Source organism: Salmo salar, chromosome ssa11 (assembly GCF_905237065.1).
Source record: "Salmo salar chromosome ssa11, Ssal_v3.1, whole genome shotgun sequence".
In the NCBI taxonomy this organism is placed as follows: domain Eukaryota; kingdom Metazoa; phylum Chordata; class Actinopteri; order Salmoniformes; family Salmonidae; genus Salmo; species Salmo salar.
Genome location: NC_059452.1, coordinates 4,073,996 through 4,096,078, shown reverse-complemented (window position 1 = coordinate 4,096,078; position 22,083 = coordinate 4,073,996). Strand labels below are relative to the sequence as shown.

Genomic DNA, 22,083 nt, shown 5'->3' with positions numbered 1-22,083 from the left:
CAAAATAGATGAGGAAGAAAAATGATGTGGATATATTGAAGCAACATCTCAAGACATCAGTCAGGAAGTTAAAGCTTGGTCGCAAATGGGTATTTTCAAATGGACAATGACCCCAAGCATACTTCCAAAGTTATGGCAAAATGGCTTAAGGACAACAAAGTCAAGGTATTGGTGTGGCCATCACAAAGCCCTGACCTCAATCCTTTAAAAGATTTGTGGGCAGAACTGAAAAAGTGTGTGCGAGCAAGGAGGCCTACAAACATGACTCAATTACACCAGCTCTGTCAGGAGGAATGGGCCAAAATTCACCCAACTTATTGTGGGAAGCTTGTGGAAGGCTACCTGAAATGTTTGACCCAAGTTAAACAATTTAAAGGCAATGCTACCAAATACTAATTGAATGTATGTAAACTTCTGACGCGCTGGGACTGTGATGAAAGAAATAAAAGCTGAAATAAATCATTCTCTCTATTAGTATTCTGACATTTCACATTCTTAAAATAAAGTGGTGATCCTAACTGACCTAAGACAGGGAATATTTACTAGGGTTAAATGTCAGGAATTGTGAAAAATGTATTTGGCTAAGATGTATGTAAACTTCAATCTTCAACTGTATTTAGGGGTCTGTGAGACTCGGAAATTCAAAGACTTGTTCAATTTTAATTTCAAGCCAGCCTTGGAGAACACTAAGACCTCAATCGCTGCTTGACACTCACCATAACACTCACTGGCAGTCAACTCGGTCAAAATGGTCATCATGCCAAGATTCCGCTATCTGTTTCAGACTATTCCCCATCTTTATAGCAAAATAATTTTTTAAAGACCTGGATAGACATATCTATTTTCATTTGGAATAAAAGGACCACACGGTTGGGTCTTCCCTGTGGCTCAGTTGGTAGAGCACGGTGTTTGCAACGCCAGGGTTGTGGGTTCGATTCCCACGGGGGGCCAGTACAAAAAAAATGCATGAAATTAAATGTATGAAATGTATGCATTCACTACTGTAAGTCGCTCTGGATAAGAGCGTCTGCTAAATGACTAAAATGTAAAAAATGTTGCGTAAAGCGTTTTTGGAGAGACACAAAGGAGAGGGGGGTCTTGCCCTAAGCAATTTCCTCCATTACTTTTGGGCTGCTAATATTCACAAGATAACCTTTTTGGGTCGCTCCATTTTTAGATGGGGAAGGACCGGTGTGGAAAATCACTCATGTCAAACATCATCCCCATTCTCCTTAGTCTGTGTCCCCCTACCATTGAGTAAACAATACCACTCAAACAACCCTATTGTGAAAGGTTCACTCAGGATATGGTCTCAGTTTAGGATCCACTTTGGAGACAGACAAGCTATCTCATCCATGCATTTCATTTCCAACCCACTCTTCACACCCTCCCTCATAAACACAGCCTTCCAGCTATGGTTTCAGAAAGGATTGAAGAGTGTAAAATACCTTTTCCATGGCTGTGTATTTACCTCCTTTGAACATCTAGTTAGAGACCACAGTATACCCCAGACACACTTCTTCAGGTATCTGCAGATTCGTTAACTTAACAATAAAGATTTTCCTCTCTTTCCCATCTCTCCCACCCACCCACCCACCCACCAGCTGGCTTGATGAATGTCTGGACCTGGATCCCTATGTAAAGAAACACATTTCTATGCTGTATGACATTATTCAGAATATTGCATGCCCCACTCTTGACCATGTAAAGTGTTCATTGGAGGGAGAGTTTGAAAGCGAGATTTCCGATATCACCTGGCATTCTGCAATTGACAGGATACACTCATCCTCTATCTGTATTAGACATGGGTTACTACAGTTTAAAATATTTCATCGCCTACACTTTTGCAGGAGTAGACTTGCCAGATTGTATCCAGATATACAGTGGGAAGCAAAAGTATGTGAACCCTTTAGAATTACCTGGATTTGTGCATAAGTTGGTCATAAAATGTCATCATCTAATTCACAACAATAGACAAACACAGTCTGCTTAAACTAATAACACACAAACAATTATAATTTTTCATGTCTTTATTGAACACACCGTGTAAACATTCACAATGCAGGTTGGAAAAAGTATGTTGACCCCCTTTGGCAGCAATAACCTCAACCAAATGTTTTCCGTAGTTGCGTATCAGACCTCCATAACGGTCAGGAGGGATTTTTGAACATTCCTCTTTACAAAACTGTTTCAGTTCCACAATATTCTTGGGGTGTCTGGTGTGAACTGCTCTCGAGGTCATGTCACAGCATCTTAATCGGGTTTAGGCCAGGACTGACTGGGCCACTCCAGAAGGCATATTATCTTCTGTTCAAGCCATTCTGTTGATTTACTTCTGTGTTTTGAGTCATTTTCCTGTTGCATCATCCAACTTCTGTTGAGATTCAATGGGCGGACAGATAGCCTTACATTCTCCTGCAAAATGTCTTGATAACTTGGGAATTCATTTTTCTGTCAATGATAGCAAGCAGCCCCAAACCATGAAGCTCCCTCCACCATAGTTTACAGCTGGGATGAGGTTTTGATGTTGGTGTGCTGTGGCTTTTTTTCTCCACTCATAGTGTTGTGTGTTCCTTCCAACAACACAACTTTAGTTTCATCTGTCCACAGAATATTTTGCCAGTAGCGCTGTGGAATATCCAGATGCTCTTTTGCGAACTTCAGACGTGCAACAATGGTTTTTTTGGACAGCAGTGGCTTCTTCCATGGTGTCCTCCCATGAACACTATCCTTGTTTAGTGTTTTACGTTTTGTAGACTTGTCAAGAGAGATGTTAGCATCTTCCAGAGATTTCTGTAAGTATTTAGCTGACACTCTAGGATTCTTCTTAACCTCATTGAGCATTATATGCTGTGCTCTTGCAGCCATCTTTGCAGGACAGCCACTCTTAGCGAGAGTAGCAACAGTGCTGAAATTTCTCCATTTATAGACAAGTTGTCTTACCGGGGACTGACATTTAGAGATACTTTTGTAACCCTTTCCAGCTTTATGCAAGGCAACAATTCATGATCTTAGATCTTCTGACATCTCTTTTGTTCGAGGCATGGTTCACATCAGGCAATGCTTCTTGTGAATAGCAAACTCAAATTTTGTGAGCGTTTTTTATGGGGCAAGGCAGCTCTAACCAAAATCTCCAATCACGTCTCATTGATTCGACTCCAGGTTAGCTGACTCCTGACTCCAATTAGCTTTTGGAGAAGTCATTAGCCTAGGGGTTCACATACTTTTTCCAACCTACACTATGAATGTTTAAATGATGTATTCAATATAGACAAGAAAAATACAATCGTGTGTGTTATTAGTTTAAATTGTTGTGACTTAGATGAAGATCAGATCAAATTGTATGTACAATTTATACAGAAATCCAGGTAATTCCAAAGGGTTCACATACATTTTCTTGACACTGTAGACCCAACGTGCTCTAAATGCCATTAGGCACCCACCACTCAGTATGACATGTAATGGTCATGCCCAACACTAGGTCCATTCTGGTCCTCCATCTTTCAGACTTTCTCAAATATATGCAAAAAGGAAATTGCCCCAGATCCCTCTGTCGCTATCTTCAGGATAGCCCCTGAAGGGCTTACTCTCTTAATAGCCTTTTTGTCCCTTCTGGCCTGCCGACTTACTCTTTTTAAGTGGAAGTCAGGTACCCCGCCATCGCATGCTCACTGGGTTAGGGATGTTATGGCCCATCTTAAACTTGAGAAGAAAAAATATTCCACCTGTGGCTCCTCTCAAAAATGTCTCAACTACTTTGAGAGTAACCACTGCGCTGAGAACTTAATGACCTTTTTGCCTTTTGTACAGATTACAACTTCTCATTTCTGACTACTTGAAAATTAAACTTTGTTTAGATAGATCAAATATTACAACAAATATTATGGTTAAACTCAAATATACTGATTACTACACAACCATTCTTTATGGAAAACATGTTAAAAAATGGCATTATATTTATTAATGATATTATGAATAGAAACAATGGAGTAATGTCACAAATGCAGCTATAGCAAAAAGGCAAGTGGAAGAGGGAGAAGGTAGGGAACTTGTTTGTCTGCCATATATTAAAGATACAAATTGCCTGAAAAGGATTGGCATAAATAGAAAAATATACCAGTTTAATCTGAGGACAAAAATGTTATTTTTTTTAAATATATCGATTCCACGGCATATGCTATATTAACAGATACAAAAACAACACTTGAGTCAACACTTTGTTTTTCAATGTAAATTATTTCACAAAATTCTTGCCACCAACAGAATGCTATATATGGGGCATACAACAATCTCAGCTCTGTAGATTTTGCTGCAAAGAGATACGAAATCACGAGATCACTTATTCTGGTATTGACACTATGTAGATTGTTTCTGGTCACACCTTCAGGAATGGTTAAAAAAAAAAAATCACAACATTCACCTAAAATAAACGTTACAAGTAGCAGTGTTGGGCAATTTGGAAAGCCATAATCAATCAATCAATAATAAAATAATACTCATAGGAAAGGTTTTCATCTTTAGCTCACAATCTATGGATACTATGCAATTAAAAAGATTCAAAATTCATGTAAAAGATGACAATTGAAAATTATATGGCACTTGAAAATTATATGGCACTTGGAAAACAAATGAGGGTATTCTATGGTGATACGTGGGATGGGGCTGAGAGCGGCTAAGAGCTGGGATTAAAGAGCTCAGGTTCAGTAATGTATTATTGTTGTGTGATTGCTGTATAGAAAAGTATTAATAAAAAGTTAATAAAACGTTTTTCAAAATTCCTGACATTTAATCCTAGTAAAAATTCCCTGTTTTAGGTCAATTAGGATCACCACTTTATTTTAAGAATGTGAAATGTCAGAATAATAGTAGAGAGAATGATTTACTTCAGCTTTTATTCCTTTCATCACATTCCCAGTGGGTAAGAAGCTTACATACACTCAATTAGTATTTGGTAGCATTGCCTTTAAATTGTTTAACTTGGGTCAAACGTTTCGGGTAGCCTTCCACAAGCTTCCCACAATAAGTTGGGTGAATTTTGGCCCATTCCTCCTGACAGAGCTGGTGTAACTGAGTCATGTTTGTAGGCCTCCTTGCTCGCACACACTTTTTCAGTTCTGCACAAAAAAATTATATGGGATTGAGGTCAGGGCTTTGTGATGGTCACTCCAATACCTTGACTTTGTTGTCCTTAAGCCATTTTGCTACAACTTTGGAAGTATACTTGGGGTCATTGTCCATTTGGAAGACCCATTTGCGACCAAGCTTTAACTTCCTGACTGATGTCTTGAGATGTTACTTCAATATATCCACATAATTTTCCTCCTCATGATGCCATCTATTTTGTGAAGTGCACCAGTTCCTCCTGCAGCAAAGCACCCCCACAATATGATGCTGCCACCCCCGTGCTTCACGGTTGGGATGGTGTTCTTCGGCTTGCAAGCCTCCCCCATTTTTCCTCCAAACATAACGATGGTCATTATGACCAAAAAGTTTTATTTCTGTTTCATCAGACCAGAAGACATTTCTCCAAAAGGTACAATCTTTGTCCCCATTTGCAGTAGTCTGGCTTTTTTATGGTGGTTTTGGAGCAGTAGCTTCTTCCTTGCTGAGCGGCCTTTCAGGTTATGTTGATATAGGACTCGTTTTACTGTGGATATAGATACTTTTTCACCTGTTTCCTCCAGCATCTTCACAAGGTCCTTTGATGCTGTTCTGGGATTGATTTGCACTTTTCGCACCAAAGTACGTTCATCTCTAGGAGACAGAACTCGTCTCCTTCCTGAGCGTTATGATCGCTGTGTGGTCCCATGGTGTTTATACTTGCGTACTATTGTTTGTACAGATGAATGTGGTACCTTCAGGCGTTTGGAAATTGCTCCCAAGGATGAACCAGATTTGTGGTCGTCTACAATTATTTTTATGAGGTCTTGGATGTTTTCTTTTGATTTTCCCATGATGTCAAGCAAAGAGGCACTGAGTTTGAAGGTAGACCTTGAACTACATCCACAGGTACACCTCCAATTGACTCAAATTATGTCAATTAGCCTATCAGAAGCTTCTAAAGCCATGACATCATTGTTTTGAATTTTCCAAGCTGTTTAAAGGCACAGTCAACTTAGTGTGTTTAAACTTCTGACCCACTGGAATTGTGATACAGTGAATTATATGTTAAATAATCTGTCTGTAAACAACTGTTGGAAACATTACTTGTGTCATGCACAAAGTAGATGTCCTAATCGACTTGCCAAAACTATAGTTTGTTAACAAGAAATTTATGGAGTGGTTGAAAAACGAGTTTTAATGACTCTAACCTAAGTGTATGTAAACTTCCGACTTCAACTGTATGTATATGTAGCAGAAAAGCTGTAAAAACGCAAAAAATGTGTCCTCTAGGTTTATAAAAAATATAAATAATTAAAAAACAGGCTAACTTGATATCCTATGGACTCGCCAACCATTTACTTGAGTTGCTCATTGAACCTCTGCTAGCAAGCTAGCTACATGCCAATGATTTGTTTAAGATAGCAACATGGGATGAATAGAATGTACGACTGGGTCAAAACATGAGAATAGAACGGCAACCAGCCTATTTGGCTAGGAACCTCAGAATCCCACAACTAATTACTGGCTTTTGCCTGGACTATTTTGTATGGTGGAAGGATGAAATAAAACAAATGTACTCATTAAAATAAACTTTTTAATGAAAACATGTCGTTAATCTTTTTTAATATGTTGGCAACCATGTTATAAAAGCAATAAGACCCTCGAACACGGAAATTATGGTGTGATAACTCCCTCCGAACGGCTGTTTTTCGGCCCTCGGCTTCGCATTGGGCATTAGAACAGCCCTTAGTCGGGAGTTATCACAACATAATTCCCAGGTTCTCATGCCTTATTGCTTAATTATTTGATGAAGCCAAATTAACTCAGTGATCAAGTCAGAATGTAGGCCTGTGTCCATTTGCTTTTCTCAATGGTGACTGTTTTTTTCATTAATGCTTATTCCTTCCTTTTTATCTCCGCTTGCCTCGCTTTATTCTGTTGGCATGGCAACAGTTGCCATCCGGAAGGTCAGAAAGCACAAATCATCTCCACGGCAGACACCCACATACAGCCAGTACATAATCACTCTCATAGTGCCCCCACATTATATCCCACTCACCACACACGCACACTGTCCCTGGCATCTCCTACACACAGACAAAACACATGGTATAAAACAAACGCCATTTCAATAACACACAATCAAAAGCAGTTAATAAAAATAAACAAGACAAGCTTACAGAACCAGACCACACAAATAATAATACACGTCCTCCGGCACACACTCGTGAGCATACTCAGTGTCCAGTTGCGGCTATTAACTGGGTATTTGAGTCATTACAGTGAACTGCATGAAAGATGGAGGAAAGCATTGCATTAGCATTAGCATTAAATAGGACATTCTGTACTGTCGCCTCATATGACGTTGATTTAACAATGTCTGCTGGAAATGAGCTTTGTCAGACTAGACAAACTGCAACAAGTAAAAGAGTTGGGCACGCTTTGCAAGATCTCATGTATATTCATCTCTCACTGAAACACTGTAGAGACATTTTTTGTTTACAAGTAAACGTTAGGTACAATTGATGCATGCGCATCCTCGCAACAAAAAGTTCTTTAGCAGGATAGCTAATGCTGGTGTCGGTATCTTGACAAAATCATCACAGTGAGTGACTGACGACCATGAAAACACGCAAGACTGTTGGCTATAGCTATGTTTAACAACTATATTATTATTCTGGCTTTATCTAGCTCTATGTGATATTTTACCTTGCCTCGTTGGCTTGCTAACTTGCTAGGTAATCAAATCCTCCGACGACTCCTGTGATGTTGTAGATGACGACCATCTGATTACTTGTGTTAATTTTTAACTTGCATGGGCTGCATTTGAAGTCAGAGGATTGTAAACAATAAACAAACTAGTTTCTGATTCGGAACTGGGCACGCAACTTTACATGATGCGGCCAGGATAGGGTCTATAGGATGAGGGTCCACAAAGACCATTTTAACAGATGGTGTTTGTTTTCAAGCTTTCAATGCCCTTTTGAAAGAAAGATTGAGTGAATAAATAGATGATCCTGGAGTTGAGAGATAGAAGTAATAATTTCATTAGAACTGACCTTATGTAGAGGCAGTGGCGATTTTAGCATGTAAATCTTGGTGGGGCAAAACAATTATAATGTGGGATGCATGCCAGCAAACCCACTACACAACACTAAACAACACATTAATTGCACTATAACGGTGACAAACGGTGCCCACAAACTGTTAGGGCCTACATAAAGCAGTCGCAAAAGCAGAGTACCAACGGCAGTCCCAACACCTTACCACTGCTACACCTGGCTATCTGCATTGTCTGGCATCGAAACAGTTCATTCATTTACTGCCTTTTAAAAAAACATATCTGATATGGCTGACTTGCTTAAACAAATGTGGTTTCTACTGACAATTGAGATGTACAAACTATGGCATAAGGAGACGACAAGCGGATAAGAGGCAATCCGTAATATCGATGAAGACATTAATGAACGAGCTAGGATGAACATAGTCAATATAACTATTTGTTCAGCACTTCTGAAATGTACAGCAACAGAATTCAGAACATGGGCCGTTCTTACAGTGTTCTCCCTGTACACCAAGTCAAAACCGTAGGATAAATAAAGGGGGCATATAAACAGACAATGAAAGCTCTTACAATATTTGATGATTACATTTCTCAAAAACAGGTTATAGGCTACATGTGCACCAACAAGTCAGAACAGTAGGTGAAATTAAGAGGGGAAAATAGATACAAATTATTAGGGTGAGGCACATGGGCTACTAACAGCTTACTACACAACATACACTTATGTATACTGTAGCTAAGAAAGTAATACTATCTCCCTGGCATATTATTTAATTTATGCAGCAGCGTACAAGACATTTTTGGACTCACCTTGTTGTGCTGTGCTCACTTGAACAGGAAGGTGTTGTGGCGGTCCTTCGTGGGATAATTTTGTTATCAAAGTCTGCCAATCTCTGGATTTATGGTGCTTCAAGACAACTGGGAACTCGAAGAAAAAAAAAGTTCAATCATGATGACGTCAGTGATCTTCAGGTTGTAGCTCTAGAAAGAGGCCCGAGTTCCAAATTTACAATTCTGAGTTGGATCAAAGTTCAACACGTATTTTCCCAGTCGTAGTTCGTTTTTTCCCAGTTGTCTTGAACTTATTACTAAAGTCAGATTTTGCATGTCCGAGTTAACAGTTGTTTTGAGCGCAGCACAAGTCCTCCTTCATTGACAGCATGACCAATGTTGAATGTTTCATTTTAAACTAGGAAAAGAGACACTAAATCTTAGACTTGGGACCCCACAGCCACTCCACTGAATAGCAGGCTAATGATTGCATTGCAATACTTGCAGTTAGCCACACTGATTCCTTCCAAACCACTCATTGCTGAATTTGTGATTTCCAACTTGTTGTGTTATGTTTATGTCCAATGGCCGATGAGCACTGATACGTTTTATCTATAATTTCTTTTCATTATTTCTTTTCATTTGACAAGGATTAAAAAGGACTTGCCAGGAGATTGTCGACTTGATTCATGATGATGGCTGTTGGCTTGGATATTGAAAATATGATGTTGATCAGTCCAATCAAAAGGTACTGTAGATAAAATTATGTAAAATCACATTATGACCAATGACCTTGAGCCTTCTTGGATGGGCACTTCTAATGTAACTCTATGGCAGCACCCTAGGGGCTTGAATTTTCTAGCTCTACCCTTGGCTGTCACGTAGTGTCCCCATGAGTGACAGAACACAGCCAATCACGGGGCAACGCTCCGTATTTTCTGCTGGCTTGCCTCACCACCACAGAAAGCACCGAGCTATGCTGAAACACCTGCATTTTGGAGCTGCCTTACTCAAGAAAACAAAAGAGACCATGTTTGTATGTGACTTTATTAACTCAATGATATAAATATGTTTTACATTGTTTGCAAACTGATATGTGACACGTATTAATGCCAAATAACATGCAAAACAGGAAAGCCCCCCAAAAAAAATTCTAAAAATGTGGGTCTGCCCCACCTGCCCTGAATGACTGGTCGCCACTGAGTAGAGGACAGCTATTTAGAGTAATACATGAAACTGCATAAGAACCTTATCAATCACCTTCAAAATTGCCAGATGAGACTGAGCAAAGCAAAAACATTTGATGTGTGTACATGTTTTTACTTATTTAACCTTTATTTAACTAGGCAAGCCAGTTAAGAACAAATTCTTATTTACAATGAATGGCCTACCCCAGCCAAACCATAACCCGGACGACGCTGGGCCAATTGTGCGCCGCCCTATGGGACTCCCAATCACGGCCAGTTGTGATACATCCTGGAATCGAACCAGGGTCTGTAGTGATGCCTCTAGCACTGAGATTCAGTGCCTTAGCTCATGTCAGTTGCATTGACCCTGTTGTCTGAGTGTGTTAGAACATACCCAATTGCTTTATTCCATGATGCAGAAAAGAGCTGGTGTCCATACAGTAGTTCACACCCAATATGGTCTGAGTGGCGTACTCGTGTGCCACATGTGCTACATACAGTACTCCACCTATCAGACCATATTGGGTGTGAACTACTGTATGGACACCAGCTCTTTTCTGCATCATGGAATAAAGCAATTGGGTATGTTCTAACACACTCAGACAACAGGGTCAATGCAACTGACATGAGCTAGCCTCAGGAGCATCAAAGCTCCTACTGCTATGCTAACTACTGTATTTCAGCATCGCTAGGGTGGACTTATATGGATTTAATTTGTTATTCAAACAGTCCAGTTGTCAATCTTTTAATGCCTTTAGTTGATGCAACAAGTCGGACATATGGGACGTAGAACAATAGGGAACGTAGATCAAGTTTTAAGATGGCAGTCTTGTGTGGTTTCCAACAGGTTGATCCCGAGCTGCCAGTAGCTCACAGCCCACCTATGAGTAGCTCGCCATACAATTATGGAAGTACATACATTTTCCAAATGTTCCACCGCAAACTGTCATAAACAAATCTCACAAATGTCAGACACTGCAACCTCCCAGCTTCTATCCAATCAAAGTATCATTGATATTATCCCACACCTGGTTAGCCACAATTGGCTTAAAAAGCCAGACGTAACACAATATACAGTATGCCAATTAATTTACAGCAATATTGCTATCACTTTGTGTAGGCAGTTAGCAATGCTAAAGATAACCATCTTGTGAGCAGACAGAGAATGTTTTGTGCAAAGCCTTTCTATTAAATGTTAACAGCAAATTAGGCCTACCTGACAGATTGATAGCATGATTATTTGTATCAATCTGGTGGGCCTTTGTTTTGCAAACTCTGCCATTGCATGTGCAGTATAGAAACATCGCTAGTCAAGCACATCCCACTCTCCCTAGGTGCACACTTGAATTAAAGAGGAATTACCCATAAAAAAAATATTTTTTCAGACCTAAAAAAATGTATTTTGCTGTGATTTAAGCAATGACATGGACTCAGAACATCCAATTGTATTGATTCTATATTAATAATTGTAATTTTGAAAGTGAAAACAAACAAAAAAATCTGAACCCAGGAAAACTAAAACAGATTTGTTTTTTTATTACAGATTTTATAGGGCCCCCTGGAGTTGTTTATTAAGAAGAATGTGCCTATTTGAAAGCAGAAAATGTGGAGCTTGCAACGTTTCATTTAAAAAAATAACAGTTGTTGCAGTAGCTGTCATGCTAGAAAAGGTTGTTGACCCCTGTTCTAGGCCCATTGTTACACCGTATATGATGTTTAGGAGGCTTATTTACAGTGGGGCAAAAAAGTATTTAGTCAGCCACAAATTGTGCAAGTTCTCCCACTTAAAAAGATGAGAGAGGCCTGTAATGTTCATCATAGGTACACTTCAACTATGACAGACAAAACGAGAAAAAGAATTCCAGAAAATCACATTGTAGGTTTTTTTATGAATTTATTTGCAAATTATGGTGGAAAATAAGTATTTGGTCAATAACAAAAGTTTATCTCAATACTTTGTTATATACCCTTTGTTGGCAATGACACAGGTCAAACGTTTTCTGTAAGTCTTCACAAGGTTTTCACACACTGTTGCTGGTATTTTGGCCCATTCCTCCATGCAGATCTCCTCTAGAGCAGTGATGTTTTGGGGCTGTCGCTGGGCAACACGGACTTTCAACTCCCTCCAAAGATTTTCTATGGGGTTGAGATCTGGAGACTGGCTAGGCCACTCCAGGACCTTGAAATGCTTCTTACGAAGCCACTCCTTCGTTGCCCGGGCGGTGTGTTTGGGATCATTGTCATGCTGAAAGACCCAGCCATGTTTCGTCTTCAATGCCCTTGCTGATGGAAGGTGGTTTTCACTCAAAATCTCCCGATACATGGCCCATTCATTCTTTCCTTTACACGGATAAGTCATCCTGGTCCCTTTGCAGAAAAACAACCCCAAAGCATGATGTTTCCACCCCCATGCTTCACAGTAGGTATGGTGTTCTTTGGATGCAACTCAGCATTCTTTGTCCTCCAAACACGACAAGTTGAGTTTTTACCAAAAAGTTATATTTTGGTTTCATCTGACCATATGTCATTCTCACAATCCTCTTCTGGATCATCCAAATGCTCTCTAGCAAACTTCAGATGGGCCTGGTCATGTACTGGCTTAAGCAAGGGGACACGTCTGGCACTGCAGGATTTGAGTCCCTGGCGGCGTAGTGTGTTACTGATGGTAGGCTTTGATACTTTGGTCCCAGCTCTCTGCAGGTCATTCACTAGGTCCCCCCGTGTGGTTCTGGGATTTTTGCTCACCGTTCTTGTGATCATTTTGACCCCACGGGGTGAGATCTTGCGTGGAGCCCCAGATCGAGGGAGATTATCAGTGGTCTTGTATGTCTTCCATTTCCTAATAATTGCTCCCACAGTTGATTTCTTCAAACCAAGCTGCTTACCTATTGCAGATTCAGTCTTCCCAGCCTGGTGCAGGTCTACCATTTTTTTTCTGGTGTCCTTTGACAGCTCTTTGGTCTTGGCCATAGTGGAGTTTGGAGTGTGACTGTTTGAGGTTGTCGACAGGTGTCTTTTATACTGATAACAAGTTCAAACAGGTGCCATTAATACAGGTAACGAGTGGAGGACAGAAGAGCCTCTTAAAGAAGAAGTTACAGGTTTGTGAGAGCCAGGAATCTTGCTTGTTTGTAGGTGACCAAATACTTATTTTCCACCATAATTTGCAAATAATTTGATTAAAAATCGTACAATGTGATTTTCTGGATTTTTTTTCTCATTTTGTCTGTCATAGTTGACGTGTACCTATGATGAAAATTACAGGCCTCTCTCATCTTTTTAAGTAGGAGAACTTGCACAATTGGTGGTTGACTAAATACTTTTTTGCCCCACTGTATTTCCTGGTTAATCCCAACCTCTCACCGCAAACCACTACCTTCATTATGGTTCCGGAACTCCAATTTGAGCAGCAGCAGCTGAAAAATGAGCTCCTACAAATATTGAAATTTACATGGTTTTTAGAGTGAAGTACATCGGAAAAAAGCAAAAGAAAACTGCAAGACTGAATAGGAGAAAAAACAAGCAACAAACAAAGAAGATAGGCTATTGAAAAATAACTATTTTTCATAAAATTGTAGTTATCTTAGCTAGCTGAATTGTTTACCAGTTGCTAAGCAGTTGCTAGGGACTCTTTTGGAAGAAGCTAGCTAGCTAACGAAGAACAACAAAGAATATCTAGTTAACAGAAGAAAAGAAAGAGAAAATCAGGACAGAAGAAAAAGGATATCAAAGTGAAACAGTTCTCTAAAGACACAGGAGACAATAATACAAGAAACAACACTTCTGTAGCTTGTCAACTATGTGTCTGTCTATCCCTGTTCTCTCCTCTCTGCACAGGCCATACAAACGCTTCACACCGCGTGGCCGCTGCCACTCCAACCTGGTGGTCCCAGCGCGCACGACCCACGTGGAGTTCCAGGTCTCCGGCAGCCTCTGGAACTGCCGGTCTGCAGCCAACAAGGCTGAGTTCATCTCAGCCTATGCTACCCTCCAGTCCCTAGACTTCCTGGCGCTGACGGAAACATGGATTACCACAGATAACACTGCTACTCCTACTGCTCTCTCTTCGTCTGCCCACGTGTTCTCGCATACCCCTAGAGCATCGAGCCAGCGGGGTGGTGGCACTGGAATCCTCATCTCTCCCAAGTGGACATTCTCTCTTTCTCCCCTGACCCATCTCTCTATCTCCTCATTTGAATTCCATGCTGTCACATTTACCAGCCCTTTCAAGCTTAACATCCTTATCATTTATCGCCCTTCAGGTTCCCTTGGAGAGTTCATCAATGAGCTTGACGCCTTGATAAGTTCCTTTCCTGAGGATGGCTCACCTCTCACAGTTCTGGGTGACTTTAACCTCCCCACGTCTACCTTTGACTCATTTCTCTCTGCCTCCTTCTTTCCACTCCTCTCCTCTTTTGACCTCACCCTCTCACCTTCCCCCCCTACTCACAAGGCAGGCAATACGCTTGACCTCATCTTTACTAGATGCTGTTCTTCCACTAATCTCATTGCAACTCCCCTCCAAATCTCCGACCACTACCTTGTATCCTTTTCCCTCTTGCTCTCATCCAACACTTCTCACTCTGCCCCTACTCGGATGGTATTGCGCCGTCCCAACCTTCGCTCTCTCTCTCCCGCTACTCTCTCCTCTTCCATCCTATCATCTCTTCCCTCTGGTCAAACCTTCTCCAACCTATCTCCTGATTCTGCCTCCTCAACCCTCCTCTCCTCCCTTTCTGCATCCTTTGATTTTCTCTGTCCCCTATCCTCCAGGCCGGCTCGGTCCTCCCCTCCTGCTCCGTGGCTCAACGATTCACTACGAGCTCACACAACAGGGCTCCGGGCAGCCGAGCGGAAATGGAGGAAAACTCGCCTCCCTGCGGACCTGGCATCCTTTCACTCACTCCTCTCTACATTCTCCTCTTCTGTCTCTGCTGGTAAAGCCACTTTCTACCACTCTAAATTCCAAGCATCTGCCTCTAACCCTAGGAAGCTCTTTGCTACCTTCTCCTCCCTCCTGAATCCTCCTCCCCCTCCTCCCTCTCTGCGGATGACTTCGTCAACCATTTTGAAAAGAAGGTTGACGATATCCGATCCTCGTTTGCTAAGTCAAACGACACCGCTGGTCCTGCTCACACTGCCCTACCCTGTGCTTTGACCTCTTTCTCCCCTCTCTCTCCAGATGAAATCTCGCGTCTTGTGACGGCCGGCGGCCCAACAACCTGCCCACTTGACCCTATCCCCTCCTCTCTTCTCCAGACCATTTCCGGAGACCTTCTCCCCTTCCTCACCTCACTCATCAACTCATCCTTGACCGCTGGCTACGTCCCTTCCGTCTTCAAGAGAGCGAGAGTTGCACCCCTTCTGAAAAAACCTACACTCGATCCCTCCGATGTCAACAACTACAGACCAGTATCCCTTCTTTCTTTTCTCTCCAAAACTCTTGAACGTGCCGTCCTTGGCCAGCTCTCCTGCTATCTCTCTCAGAATGACCTTCTTGATCCTAATCAGTCAGGTTTCAAGACTGGGCATTCAACTGAGACTGCTCTTCTCTGTGTCACGGAGGCTCTCCGCACTGCTAAAGCTAACTCTCTCTCCTCTGCTCTCATCCTTCTAGACCTATCTGCTGCCTTTGATACTGTGAACCATCAGATCCTCCTCTCCACTCTCTCCGAGTTGGGCATCTCCGGCGCGGCCCACGCTTGGATTGCGTCCTACCTGACAGGTCGCTCCTACCAGGTGGCGTGGCGAGAATCTGTTTCCGCACCATGCGCTCTCACCACTGGTGTCCCCCAGGGCTCTGTTCTAGGCCCTCTCCTATTCTCGCTATACACCAAGTCACTTGGCTCTGTCATATCCTCACATGGTCTCTCCTATCATTGCTATGCAGACGACACACAATTAATCTTCTCCTTTCCCCCTTCTGATAACCAGGCGGCGAATCGCATCTCTGCATGTCTGTCAGACATATCAGTGTGGATGACGGATCACCAGCTCAAGCTGAACCTCGGCAAGACGGAGCTGCTCTTCCTCCCGGGGAAGGACTGCCCGTTCCATGATCTCGCCATCACGGTTGACAACTCCCTTGTGTCCTCCTCCCAGAGTGCTAAGAACCTTGGCGTGATCCTGGACAACACCCTGTCGTTCTCCACTAACATCAAGGCGGTGACCCGATCCTGTAGGTTCATGCTCTACAACATTCGCAGAGTACGACCCTGCCTCACACAGGAAGCGGCGCAGGTCCTAATCCAGGCACTTGTCATCTCCCGTCTGGATTACTGCAACTCGCTGTTGGCTGGGCTCCCTGCCTGTGCCATTAAACCCCTACAACTCATCCAGAACGCCGCAGCCCGTCTGGTGTTCAACCTTCCCAAGTTCTCTCACGTCACCCCGCTCCTCCGCTCTCTCCACTGGCTTCCAGTTGAAGCTCGCATCCGCTACAAGACCATGGTGATTGCCTACGGAGCTGTGAAGGGAACGGCACCTCCATACCTTCAGGCTCTGATCAGGCCCTACACCCAAACAAGGGCACTGCGTTCATCCACCACTGGCCTGCTGGCCTCCCTACCTCTGAGGAAGCACAGTTCCCGCTCAGCCCAGTCAAAACTGTTCGCTGCTCTGGCACCCCAATGGTGGAACAAGCTCCCTCACGACGCCAGGACAGCGGAGTCAATCACCACCTTCCGGAGACACCAGAAACCCCACCTCTTTAAGGAATACCTAGGATAGGATAAAGTAATCCTTCTAACCCCCCCCCCTTAAAATATTTAGATGCACTATTGTAAAGTGGTTGTTCCACTGGATATCATAAGGTGAATGCACCATTTTGTAAGTCGCTCTGGATAAGAGCGTCTGCTAAATGACTTAAATGTAAATGTAAATGTAATTATCTTCTAAAACAACGCTAACAAAACCCGGGACGGGGAGGCCGAACACACACAGGACAGGCACAAGGAAACACCGAGTTTTTCTTGGTAAAGCAAAAGCAAAGCAAATAGAACCAGACAAATGGACCATAAAAGAAGGCAATAAACAGTGAAACAGGTGGATTTTCGACATCTACAACATGACCAGATATTATACAGTGATTCATGGGGATGGTTGTGGAACAGGGAGGTGAGGTGGGGGAGTGCCCCTACCTTTTCTGACGCAGATGAGCTCATGTACTCCGCAGTTGCGCTCGCCACCTGGAAAGACAATGCATTTTTAATGGCCTGTAACGCATAATGGAAGACAAACAAATAATAACCATACATGGATATACAATAAAAACAACAGGTTAGGAGTCAATGACACAGATGTGCTGACAAAAATCTGGATTTCACTAGAAGAGAGAGAATACACAAGACAACAGAAATGCGGTCAAACACGCATATGGAACTTCTATATCTGTTGTGATTCTACATTACTAAACAATATTGACGATAATGTGTGGCATTTTAGGAAATATGTACACACTTTCAGAATCCAAAGGAAAGCCTGGGCCCTATGCATGTATCTTGAACATGCACACTTTATATTATTAAATATGAACACATTTATAGTTACAGTAAACTCAAAATGTTTCCATGGATATGTTACAAATTTTAAGGTTAAATGTTATATTAGTTTGTAACATAGTAGCCTAAAGTTCAGGCTACTAACTGTATTACAAAAGTAATACTGAATTTTGTCTGGTTGATAATGCAACCAAATATCAACATTTAAAGAAGATGTACTGTATCTACTGCTTGGAGAGTTCCATCTGGGTAAATCCCATTCTTTAACTTACATCTTTTGTTGAGTTGGAGACGTGAATCCAACATGTCATTGTTAACTTAATAGGCTATTTTTTGTATTTCATAAGTGATATTGAATTGTGTTTGGTTGTCAATGCAAGCAGAAGATTCAATATCAAGGAAATGTTATTGAGTTGCGTTGACAACCAAACATAATTCAATATCACTAAATATATAATTACATTTCAAATCAACCAGAGCTTGGGTTGAATTGAAACAATAGCTGTTGATGAATTTGAAAATGTTATATAGGCCGAAATCGCATCAATAATGACATATGACTGATAAAGTATGATCACATTTAATTTGCTCTTTTAAACCTACCCTTTGGAATGACTTCGATAGCAACAGTGAATCTATTTAGTGTTTATGTGGAGAACTCTCAGCAATCATTATCGTGATAGCACATTCGTAATAGTCAGTGACAAATACCATAGCTATGCAGGGCTGGGCTTGGTTAAAACACTGGATCGGAGACCAAAGGGTAGCTGTAGATACTATAGATAAATTCTCCATTAGAAAGTGCTGTGCAGCCTATTGATATAAAGTTGAAGATCTGTTGTTTTAAAGGTACCAATTCAAGATATTTTGTACAAGGTTTGTCTGTTGAAATTTGGTTACCATGATGACATAATACTTTGGTTGAAATTTCACCATCAAAACAACAGTTGATGACTTTTTTCCAATCAATAACATTGATTCAACCAGTTCGTGACCAGTGGGAAGCCTCCTTAGTCATAAGAGTCAAACATATAATTCTACAGATTTAAGACCTCAAGAGCTGTCCCAACCAGTTAAGCATTACCAGCAGGTGTATTGATTATAAAAAAAGGCAGCGAGTGAGTGGTTCCTGCGCCATAGACTGTCATTTGCTTTTGAGCTTAATTTTTTGTTGTTGATATTTCTTTATGATAATCTAGACATAACCTACATGCAACAGTATCTCTTGCACTTTTGATAATAATTTTTACATGCGGCCTAATTCACATGAAAGGCCTATGCCTAAATACTAAAACCACTTCTGTCGGCAAATAAATAATCGAATATATTTTTAGTTCGATTATTTCATTAACATACAGTACAGTGGCGTGCGAAAGTATTAACCCCCCTTGGCATTTTTCCTATTTTGTTGCCTTACAACCTGGAATTAAAATAGATTTTTTGGGGGGGTTGTATCATTTGATTTACACAACATGCCTACCACTTTGAAGATGCAAAATATTTTTTATTGAGAAAAATCAAGAAATGAGACAAAAAAACAGAAACTTGAGCGTGCATAACTATTCACTCCCCCAAAGTCAATACTTTGTAGAGCCACCTTTGCAGCAATTACAGCTGCACATCTCTTGGGGAATGTCTCTATGAACTTGAAACATCAAGCCACTGGGATTTTTGCCCATTCTTCCAAGGCAAAACTGCTCCAGTTCCTTCAAGTTGGATGGGTTCCGCTGGTGTACACCAATCTTTAAGTCATACCACATATTCTCAAATGGATTGAAGTCTGGGCTTTGACTAGGCCATTCCAAGACATTTAAATGTTTCCCTTAAACCACTCGCGTGTTGCTTTAGCAGTATGCTTAGGGTCATTGTCCTGCTGGAAGGTGAACCTCTGTCCCAGTCTCAAATCTCTGGAAGACTGAAACAGGTTTCCCTCAAGAATTTCCCTGTATTTAGCGCCATCCATCATTCCTTCAATTCTGACTAGTTTCCCAGTCCCTGCCGATGAAAAACATCCCCAGAGCATGATGCTGCCACCACCATGATTCACTGTGTGGATGGTGTTCTCGGGGTGATGAGAGGTGTTGGGTTTGCGCCAGACATAGCGTTTTCCTTGATGGCCAAAAAGCTCAATTTTAGTCTCATCTGACCAGAGTACCTTCTTCCATATGTTTGGGGAGTCTCCCACATGCCTTTTCGCAAACACCAAATGTGTTTGCTTGACTTTTTCATTAAGCGATGGCTTTTTTCTGGCCACTCTTCCGTAAAGCCCAGCTCTGTGGCGTGTACGGCTTAAAGTGGTCCTATGGACAGATAATCCAGTCTCTTTGTTGCCTCTTTGATTAATGCCCTCCTTGACTGGTCCGGGAGTTTTGGTGGGCGGGCCTCTCTTGGCAGGTTTGTTGTGGCACCATATTCTTTCCATTTTTAATAATGGATTTAATGGTGCTCCGTGGGATGTTCAGTTCCGGATATTTTTTTATAACCCAACCCTGATCTGTACTTCTCCACAACTTTGTCCCTGACCTGTTTGGAGAGCTCCTTGGTCTTCATGGTGCCGCTTGCTTGGTGGTTCCCCTTTCTTAGTGGTGTTGCAGACTCTGGGGCTTTTCAGAACAGGTTTATATATACTGAGATCATGTGACAGATCATGTGACACTTAGATTGCACACAGGTGGACTTCATTCAACTAATTATGTGACTTCTGAAGGTAATTGGTTGCACCAGATGTTATTTAGAGGCTTCATAGCAAAGGGGGTGAATACATATGCACGCACCAACTTTCAGTTTTATTTACTTAAGTAATTTTTTTCACTTCACTTCACCAATTTGGACTATTTTGTGTATGTCCATTACATGAAATTAAATTACAGGTTGTAATGCAACAAAATAGGAAAAACGCCAAGGGGGATGAATACTTTTGCAAGGCACCATACATCATGTTATTTTAAGTTATCCCTTTGGAGCGCAATATCACGTCGTTAAAAAAGATGCCTAAATTGGGCATACCTATAAGTTGGGCAATTGACAGCATTTAAAGCATATGCGTTCAGTGATTATTGATACACCTTTCAAATGTTTTATGCAATATTATCATCAAGTTATTTGATGCCTACTGTGCCAGAAGCTATTTAGAGAGTTGTTGAAAGGGAGTGACGTGTGTGTTAACCTGTTGGGTCTAGGGGGCAGCATTTGCACGTCTGGATAAAAAAAATGTACCCGATTTAATCTGGTTACTAATCCTACCCAGTAACTAGAATATGCATATACTTATTATATATGGATAGAAAACACTCTAAAGTTTCCAAAACTGTTTGAATGGTGTCTGTGAGTATAACAGAACTCATTTGGCAGGCAAAACCCTGAGACATTTTCTGACAGGAAGTGGATACCTGATGTGTTGTATTGACTTTAAACCTATCCCATTGAAAAACACAGGGGTTTAGGAATATTTTGGCACTTCCTATTGCTTCCACTAGATGTCACCAGCCTTTACAAAGTGTTTTGAGTCTTCTGGAGGGAGATCTGACCGAACAAGAGCCATGGAACAGTGATGTCCCATTAGACACCTGGCGCGCTACTTCATGTTGGGTACCCTCGTTCCAATACGTTATAAAAGAGTATGCATTCGTCCACCTTGAATATTATTCATGTTCTGGTTAAAAAAGGCCCTAATGATTTATGCTATACAACGTTTGACATGTTTGAACGAACGGAAATATATTTTTTCCCCTCGTTCATGACGAGAAGTCCGGCTGGCTTACATCATGTGCTAACGAGACGGAGATTTTTGGACATAAATGATGAGCTTTTTTGAACAAAACTACATTCGTTATGGACCTGTGATACCTGGAAGTGACATCTGATGAAGAGAATCAAAGGTAATGGATTATTTACATAGTATTTTCGATTTTAGATCTCCCCAACATGACGTCTAGTCTGTATCGCAACGCGTATTTTTCTGGGCGCAGTGCTCAGATTATTGCAAAGTGTGATTTCCCAGTAAGGTTATTTTTAAATCTGGCAAGTTGATTGCGTTCAAAAGATGTAAATCTATAATTCTTTAAATGACAATATAATATTTTACCAATGTTTTCTAATTTTAATTATTTAATTTGTGACGCTGACTTGACTGCCGGTTATTGGAGGGAAACGATTTCCTCAACATCAATGCCATAGTAAAACGCTGTTTTTGGATATAAATATCAACTTGATAGAACTAAAAATGCATGCATTGTCTAACATAATGTCCTAGGAGTGTCATCTGATGGAGATTGTAAAAGGTTAGTGCATCATTTTAGCTGGTTTTATGGTTTTGGTGACCCTGTCTTTGACTTGACAAAACATTACACACAACTCTTGTAAATGTACTGTCCTAACATACTCTAAATTTATGCTTTCGCCGTAAAACCTTTTTGAAATCGTAAAACGTGGTTAGATTAAGGAGATGTTTATCTTTCAA

General features: G+C 41.3%; 1 protein-coding gene across 1 annotated transcript in view; it reads right to left on the bottom strand.

Annotated features, from left to right (window-relative positions):
- The window catches only part of syt14a (synaptotagmin XIVa), a 170,648-nt gene extending 153,105 nt beyond the window's left edge, over positions 1-17,543 (bottom strand). Inside the window, exon 1 of the mRNA XM_014126190.2 lies at positions 17,265-17,543. The gene's annotated coding sequence lies outside the window, so the exon portion shown is untranslated. The remainder of the gene's footprint in view (positions 1-17,264) is intronic.
- Between the last annotated feature and the right edge of the window lie 4,540 nt (positions 17,544-22,083).